Here is a 9,681-nt window from a genome sequence, read left to right as displayed (position 1 = left end):
TTTTTGGTCTTATTTTAATCAAAGTTCAATTCTTGTAAGTCTTTGTTCACCTGTGAGTTGCCTTAGAATACCTAAGGCTTCAGAGGACAAGTTTCTATACCACGGCAAAGTGAAAAGTAGAGTTATCCCCTAGTCCAGCCCAGCATCCCACAAAGCAAACAAGAACAATGAACAAATGAAGCTTTAACCAAACAAGCAAGCTTATGATCAGTTTCTAGTGTTGTGACCATTTCTCATGTGGACATCCACAGACAAATTTTGCACATTTCAATGCTCAGTCTTACCTCCTTGCCGTGGTTTAAAGCGTGTCTCTTCCAAGGCCAGCTGACACCATAACAGCACGCTCACCACATGAACGCTGCAGCCAAATGGCCTGAACTTGAAGTCTAGCCTCACCACGAAAGATGTCTGACCTCGGGCAATGTAGTTAGTAGCTTTGTCTCTCTGTTCCTTGTTAGTAAAATTAGGATAAAGTGTAATCTAGCACATAGGGAAATAGTGAGGATTAAGTGACATATATAACACACTCAGCACAGTGTAAATTCTTACTACATGCTCTCACTACTTTTTTTATTTTAAGAATACCCAAGAGAATAATATCAGAGAAGCTTTACTTTAACAAACTAATCTCCGGCTTTTAGAAATACAGTTTCCTTTGAAGCTAAGTAGATTACCATACGTTTCTTATCTGGTTGAAAATAATTTTATATCTGTAAGTATTATATCATTTAAAAAATTGTATGAAAGCAGTAATAGCTTATATCTACTGAATGTTTACTTTATGCAAGGCATTGCCCTAAATAGTTCGTGTATGTTATGTAAACTTCAAAATATTCCATGAAATTGGTACTATCATTATCCTTGTTTAATTAACAATAAAACAAAGGTTCTTAGAGCAATTTAAGACTTTTTCAAGGTCACAAAGCCAACAGGTGACAGATCTGGAATGGGCACCCTCACTAGAGCTCTTATACCTGGCTGCCACCCCAATGGTGATCAGTCTCCATCTTACCTAGTTAGGTGAGCTTTACCTGCTCCCAGGGACTCCTTACTGATTAGGAACTCTTGAACTTTTGCTTTTGACATCAGGATGAAGAGTGAGATATGCTTACAGTGACAGTTAGAAGCTAGAGAGATGAGAAACAGGAAGTTTATGAAAATGAGGAAACCTTAGATGGAGGCACACACCCAAGGCGTCTCCCTGACACATCAAATGCCACCATGCACTTGCAGGTTGGGAAATAGTGGTCTACACGATGCCAAAGAACCAGTCGGACTGAATCTTTCATGTTTCTACTGAGTGTCTGTCACTGTTGGGAGGATTTAGCAATATTTCCAAACCAGTGTGCCAGACAGGAAGTAGAACTTAAGAGCCTAATGGAGGAAATCAGAGATAATAGTATTTTCCTTTCTAACCCTACAGCATAATTATGAGAATCAAATGAAATTTCTTGTATGAAAGTACTGGTGTCTATCTACTACGTAGAGTGTAGGGATGGGCGTGATGGTAACTTCATGGAGAAGATGAGGCAGCCCTGAGTCCTGGAGTCGGAAAGTTAGAAACCAGCAGGGTTATAGGGAAAGTGATGGGAACAGCAAAGGGATTTGGGCCTCTGTCAACTTAGGCAGCAGCTGCTGTGGGTGCTGACCCACAAACAATTCAACCACTGTCTTAAATGAGGTTTGAATGTGGGCCTGAAGAGATAATGACAATTTGGCTCTAACCCCCTTGTGAATGAAATACCAGATAATGGAGGCACATGTGCCTTAATTTTCTGCTTCACTTTGTATGCCTATGGAGCTTTAGCCTTGACTGAATCTTTTTCATCTCACAACACTAAGAAGAAGAATAGGGGAAATTAAGTTGTTACCCAGCATAATGGAGGAGTTTCGGTTCAATTAGTTTAGACTCATCCTCACATTCTTTCAAAAACAAAGGTATTTATCATTTGTTCAAATCCTAAGAGCTGTTCCAGTGGAGTGGGGAATTTCATGCCAATTAACCAAATGCAGGGTGAAAGGAGACATTCAGCTTGTTGGTACAGGGAGAAGTTATATATCATTCCACACTCATTCAGCCTTGATGAAAAGACCCTATCATGCTTTGCTCTGATTGACAGTATGACAGCATAGGTGTGTGGACTTGCCTGGAATCTCTCCTGCTTTTGCATTCTTTTCTAAAAAAACATTCACAGGCTTTTCATAGAGTTCTAGAAAGCAAAATGTTGCTGTTGTTATTACGAACATTAATTTGTTACCATGATTTCATGCAGAAATACCAAAAATATAGTTCAACTCAGGTCTTTACAAATCACTTCTTGAAAGAATTTCTGTATCATTGATTTCTCATATTTCTTCCTCAACTTTGAGGCTTGCCTGAATAATCTGGAGAATTTTTCTAATTCTTTTGCTTGCTCAGAAACAAAGCTATATTAAGGAAATGAAGCTAAACTTTTCTACAGTGTTTTTAAGAGTGACGTTCAACCCTTTCTATATAAGCTTGCTATTTTAGTAAGTATTCAATGTATTATTGAAAATTATATATTACTATATTAATAAATGCTAGAATATATAACATAATATTCTAACTGTATATTTAAATATTCACATTGAAATTAATTTAAGTGAAATAAAACTTGTTTGGCCCTAAAAGATACCAAATGGTAGCTCCTACTCTTAAGAAATGTTTTCCATAAAACTAGATGTTATTAGAGCCAGAAGGGATCTGGAGCAAATGTGTATTAAAGAACACTCTTTTGGAAGGCCAGTGGTATTTTTGATATGTTGGTCCAAGAATCTTATCATATTGATATCACCATTTAATGACTGCGCATTTGATTGTGAAGATGACTGAAAATGCCTGGTTGAACATAAATCCTTGACTTCATCCTATCTTTGGAAATGATTAGGTTTTCCTTTCAATGCTATAAGTCAAAACACATTTGCTGTTACAATGTTAGTTATCTTTTTATTTGTCTGATTGTTTCTTTCTCCCCAAAGACTGCTTCTTCTGAGCATATGACTTTGTGTCAACAGGGATATAATTTTCCCTTTAAAACACTCGAAGTTAAAAAGAGCAGCCCCCTTGTTCATAACCAACAAACGAGAAACTAATGAAAATTTCGAAACAAAAAATAATTGGAAACCTCACATTTTGAGACAAATTTCGTGCTAGAATAAAAGACTGTGTGAACCAGGACCTGGAATTTGTCCCTTGCTCAACAGATTATCTAATCTACTTTGTATCTCAAAATTCAAACAGGGCTCAATAAAACCATGAACATGCATACGTGAGTATGTAAAATGACTAATTAACATACTCTGGCTTCAGGAAAACCATTCTAAGTTATATTTTTAAAATGTTATTTCCTTGCCTATAAAGCAAAGCTGGCAAAGCTCATGATTGTTACAAGAAACACCGTTGCTTTTGAGGTTATCTGTTAGAGTGGAACATGTTTTCTTTGGTGTTGTTGACAAGACATCTACATTTCAGCTTCATCTATGCTACACATATCTTCAAAAGCAGCCTGGCTATCATAAACAGGCAGAAGAGAGAAATGATGAAAAGTTCTATTGATCATAAATAATTGAAATATTAAAGGTTTTAAAGAAGTCATAATAATCTAATTCAACATGCACCCGTCCTAATCCACAACGTTCAAAAGAAAAGATCACTTACATTTAAAGAGATGTTATTACCAAAGGCATTGGCAGCTTCCCTGGATGACATCCATATCCCCGAGTGGCAGGATCGGGACTGTGCATGTGGCAAAGGTCAAATCTTTGCGAGAATAAAGAGGAAGGGCCATTGAACAGGAGGAAAATTATATCATCTACTCCTCCAAGCAGGTTCACCCGCCTCACTTCTTGCCTAATGTGCAGAATATATGTGCGGTATTCTCCAGAGCTCATTTTGTATTTGAATTTCTGTAGGAGGTATATTCAAATGGAGATTCTTTTTTAAAAAACACTCAGAACACTTAGCCAGAAATTCAAGTCGGATCTAGCTTTAGATAGGCTCATCTAACTCATGTAGGTAAATAAATGGTGGAATGTGCCAAGAGGTAACATTGACTCTTTTGATACATGTTCCTGTTTCTTCCCTGAGTTAATATTCTATTTTATTAAATTACTGTGAAATCACCTTCAAATCTCAGAAGCATCCCTGCAAATAGATGGTTTTTAGTGTCAGAGTATTTTGATTTCATCCCTTCCTTAATCACCATTCCCATTAAAAATTTTTGCTTAGTGGATGAATCTAGAGCCCAGAGAATGTGGCTTAGTTGCTGGGGATGATTTTATTAGGCATGGTGATAATAGTGAATTTTTTTTTTTTTTTTTTTTGAGACAAAGCCTCAAGCTATCCCCCTGGGTAGAGTGCCGTGGCATTATAGCTCACAGCAACCTCCAACTCCTGGGCTCAAGCGAGTCTCCTGCCTCTGCCTCCCAAGCAGCTGGGACCACAGGCACCCGCCACAATGCCCGGCTATTTTTGGTTGCAGCTGTCATTGTTGTTTGGCGGTCTGGGCTGGGGATTCGAACCCGCCACCTTAGGTGTACGTGGCTGGTGCCTTAGCCGGTTGAGCTATAGGTGCCGAGCCTATAATAGTGAATTATTAATGATTTATTCAGGACTTACTATGTGTCAGTTGTTTACTTTGATTTGCTACCAATTTAGTTATAAGTTCTGCTGGATCTCTTTGCTCTGAAGTGTGTTTCCAAGGAAATTCACCTTAATGTCATCTAGTAAATTTAATACGAAAGAGGAATTTCACAGTAAAAAAAAAAAACCTGTGCTCTGTTTTTTAAACTAAATTGGAAGAGATACACCATTATTTACAGATCCAAAATTACATCAGGATAATAATATCATTTTAAGTTGCTAGTTGATAGCAGTTTTTCTCCTATTTAGCTTCCAAATTGTTCTTAAACTTCATGCCCACTGTAGCATAAGCTGGTATTTTTCACACAATCTGTATTCTCTCATTTCTCCATACATGAAAAAAACTTACACGTGCAAAATTACTCAGTGTTTCTATAAATAATCAGATATTTTGTAGGCAATAATAACCTTACCCTGTCCTTTATATCAGCATGGTCTAATACAAACGTAATGTGAAGTAAATATGTAATTTAAATTTTCTAATACACACATTAAAAACTAAAGAGCTAGGTCAAATAAATTTTAATAAAACATTTTATTTAAACCAATATATCCAAGGTATTATCATTTTATCATCTAATCGGTATTATTAATGAGATAGTCTCATGCTTTTTTTGTTCTCGGTGTCTGAAGTCCGGTGTGTCTGGTACACTTTCTGCACATTTCATTTCAGACTAGCCACATGTGAAGTGCTCGATAGCCATATTGGAGCAGCAGCTGTGTGATGGGCAGAACAGCTCTCTTACTATCAGTCTTATTCTTTTTCTTTGTCCTTTTCCCTCCAAACTTTTCTTCAACCAGATTCTGATATTTGGGGTATTCACCACGAACATGTAAATCTGTATCATATATTTAACCTGAATTATGTATCTGCCTGTTCATCTCCCTACTGTCTGAATCATTAAACATGTCTTCTCAGGTGCTTGGCATCTGCTCCCCAACTAAGGCTTTAGAAAAACATGTAACTACAATCCTTTATCAAACACAGTATCTACCAGTGTTCTCAAGGTTGGTAGGTTTAGAAAAATAGCTTATTACACTGTTTACTCAAAAACAAATCCTAACCTATTTTTTAACAGTATTTTTAAAATGAATTAATATTTCTTGATAATGCATCACTAAAATAATTACACCATCATTTAATGTTTGAAAGTTTCCTGGATCTAACTCCTCTGAGAGGGCTAGCTGAATAAACACAAGTATATATTCATATACACAGATAGTGCTTTCCTGAAAGGTTTGGCTTTGAGATATGGATATGAGTACACACTCACCAATTCTTGCTAATAGAGGACTGAGTGCCTAATGGGGTACAACTGAAAAAATATTTGTCTGTGGCTAGTTTTGTCTTTCCAAATAGTCATGTAGTAGCTTAAGTCGGAGCACCTCAATCTTCTTTCTAGATTCCCTGCATCCATCTAATTCATTCTCCACATCACAGTCATTATCATCATTTTATTTTTTTTATTAAGTCATATACACATAGATTATGAATACATTTATACACATATGTGGGATACAATGTGTTGACTTTTTTATACATCTGACATGCTTATATTAAACCAATCATTATAGCTTTTGCCTCATTTACTTGATTATTGTGTTAAGACATTTATGCTCTACACTTGACAGATTTGACTTGTACCCTTGCAATATGCGCCATAGGTGTGGTCCCACCTTTTACCCTCCCCTCTCCCCCTTCCCACGCCATTTCTCTCCTTTACCCTGGGCTATAGTTGTGTTCTATTTTTCATAAGAAATTATGAGTAAATATAAGTTGGTTTCATAGAAGTACTGAGTACGTTGGATACATTTTCCTCCATTCTTGAGATACTTTACTTGGGAGAACATGTTCCAGGTCCCTCCATGTAAACATAAAAGAGGTAAAGGCCCCTTTTGTTAAGGCTGCATAGAATTCCATGGTATATATATATACCACAATTTATTAACCCATTCACGGGTCGATGGGCACTCAGGTTACGTTTCCGACAAAGGGCTGATAACCAGAATCCTCAGAGAACTCTAACTTATTAATAAGAAAAGAGCAAGTGATCCCATTTCACTATGGGCAAGAGACCTGAACAGAAGCTTCTCTGAAGAAGACAGGCTCATAGTCTACACACACATGAAAAAAAGCTTGTCATCTTTAATCATCAAAGAAATGCAAATCAAAACCACTGTGAGATACCATCTAACTCCAGTAAGAGTAGCCCACATCACAAAATCCCCAAACTACAGATGTTGGCATGGATGTGGAGAAAAGGGAATACTTGTCTGTCCACTATTGGTGGGAATGCGAACTAATACGTTCCTTTTGGAAAAAAGTTTGGAGAACACTCAGGGATCTAAAAATTGACTTGCCATTGGATCCTGCAATTCCTCTACTAGGAGTATATCCAAAAGAACAAAAATCACTTTGCAAAAAAGATATTTGCACCAGATTATTCATTGCAGCTCAATTCATAATTGCCAAGTCATGGCAGAAGCCCAAGTGCCCATTATCATCATTTCAAATCACATATTTGATTATGTTTTAAGCACTCTTGAGATTAAAATCCTTTAGTGACTTGGTACACAAAATCCCATAAGTGACTAGGAACATGTCAAAACCAGGTCTGCCTACCACTTTCAGATCATCTTGCCCCAATATCTCTGAATTCCTAACTTTTGTTAATTTCTTCCATTAAGCCTCGATCTTGGCCCCCTGAGCTAGTCCCTTGCCTGTAGTATCTGGAAGATATGACAGATCTCAGCTGAAATTCCACATCAAGGCTTCCCTGGCCACCCTGGTGAAAGCATACCTTTTTTTTTTTTGGTGGATTCATCACAATTATAATTAAAGATGTAAGCATATGAGTATAGGTTTAATATTAATAATCTGAAAATCCAAACTATGAAATGCTCCAAAAGCCAAAACTCTTTCAGCAATAACGTCACACCACAAGTAGAAAATTCCACACTTGACCTCCTATGACAGGTCTTCATGAAAACAAAATCAAAACTTTGCTTCATGGCTCAGTGCCCATACTCAGTGGTTAGGGAGTTGGCCACATACACCAAGGCAGTCGGGTTTGAACTCAGCCTGGTGCCTGCTAAAAAATAATGACAACTGCAACAACAACAACAAAAATAGTCAGAATTGTGGCGGGCACTTGTAGTCCCAGCTACTTGGGAGGCTGAAGCAAGAGAATCACTTAAGCTCAAGAGTTAGAGGTTGCTATAAACTGTAATGCCACAGAACTCTACCAAGGGAAACATAGTGATACTCTGTCTCAAAAACAAAACAAACAACAACAACAACAAAAAAGAACTTTGCTTCATGTATGAAATTATTTTAAAAATTTGTATAAAATCACTTTGAGGTAAGGTGTATAAGGTGTGTATGAAACATTAGTGCATTATGTATTTAGACTGGGACCCCATCTCCAAGATGTCTCATTATAAACATGCAAATATTTCGAAATATGAAAAAAATCCCAAATCTGAAACACCTCTGGTTCCAAGCATTTGGGTAAGGGATACACAACCTGCAGCTATAAAGTATTTGCCTTCCTCATTACTCTGTAAGCTCCTCTTAAGCAGGAACAGTGTTAACATTATCGTTCTTCTTGTTTTGAATGCCTAGTTAGTTTATAGTAGATGCTTACACTGTGATAAGATAAAAATTGAGAGCTTGGTTACCTAAGATCAAGATTTCAGAGTTCAGGGAACTAATATTTCAGTTGGGGCAAGTTGCCAAGTATCTCTAAACTTCAGTTTCCTAATCTAGAAAGCAGAGATAAGAACAGTACTATTTTATAGACTATCATGAAAATAAAATGAGACAGTTCACATCAAGTGTTTAACTGTTAACTCTTTACAGATAAAGCTCAGTGAACTTGAATGATTGTCGAGGGAATGATTTTTATTAAGCCATATACTTCTCCTGTTTTTTATTCTATATACACCAAGCAACACTTTCATACTAGATCTTCCCACGTGTTTTGTTTTAGGAAAAGAATTCACTTGTCTGCTCCCCCCATCCCCCAGGCCTATAGTTCTTTTTGAGAGAGTTTTTGATATAAATTATAAACATGTGTTTTAGTTTATGCTCTGCAGCTTTTTGTAAATGTCAGTTGCATGACTCAGCATGTGTCAGTGCACCTACTTCTGGGATGATGACAAGATTGAGTGCCAAGATATGCTGCTCTGATATGCCACACTCACCAAAGAGGTGCCTCCCTGTGAAGTCTTTTGGTGCCCTGCCACACCTTCTCTTGCCAAGGCTCAGATCTCATTTAGTCCCCTCCTCCTCACTTCTATAGCCCCTTTATTTACATCAGGAAATTCTCGAGCTATGAGTCTTACCCAAATGTTTATTAATTACATGTCACAAAAGTACCCTAATTTCTACAATCAAGTACTTCATAACAGAGAGGACACTCCTACCCATTAAACAACTATTCATTGATCACTGACTCTGTGCCTGTGTGATTGTTTTCTAACTCTATTTAAAAGAATAAAACAAAATTCGGCATTCAGCAATGCAACATTTGTTGTTGCCCCCCCCCCCCCATATTATTAAGCATGCAATGAAGCCGAATCCTTAACCAGGAGAAAAATATATCCATAGAACAAATTCCTAAATGACACAGATAATTGAATAGGCAGAAAATATGTTAAAATCGATACTAAAATATACTTACTCTACTCACGGATTTAAAGGAAGCCATGAATATAAGGAAGAGAGCAATAGAAGATATAAACATCACTCAAATAGCATTTCTATAAGTGAAAAATATAGTATTTAAAAAATGTACCAGATATGATTATACAAGACTAGGCACTGCAAAAGAAAAGATTCTGTGAATGTGAAGACATAGGAAAAGAAACTATCTAAAGTGAACCACACAGAAGAAAAAACACACAAGAGAACACAAAGAAAGATACAGTGAGCTGTGGGTCAGTATCAAGTGGTCTAAATACATGCAATTAGAGACCCAGAAAAAGTGGGTGTATAGAAAATATTTCAAGAAATA

Source organism: Otolemur garnettii, unplaced genomic scaffold (assembly GCF_000181295.1).
Source record: "Otolemur garnettii isolate 467f Iridium unplaced genomic scaffold, OtoGar3 scaffold00008, whole genome shotgun sequence".
NCBI lineage: Eukaryota > Metazoa > Chordata > Mammalia > Primates > Galagidae > Otolemur > Otolemur garnettii.
This window is presented reverse-complemented; position numbering follows the sequence as displayed.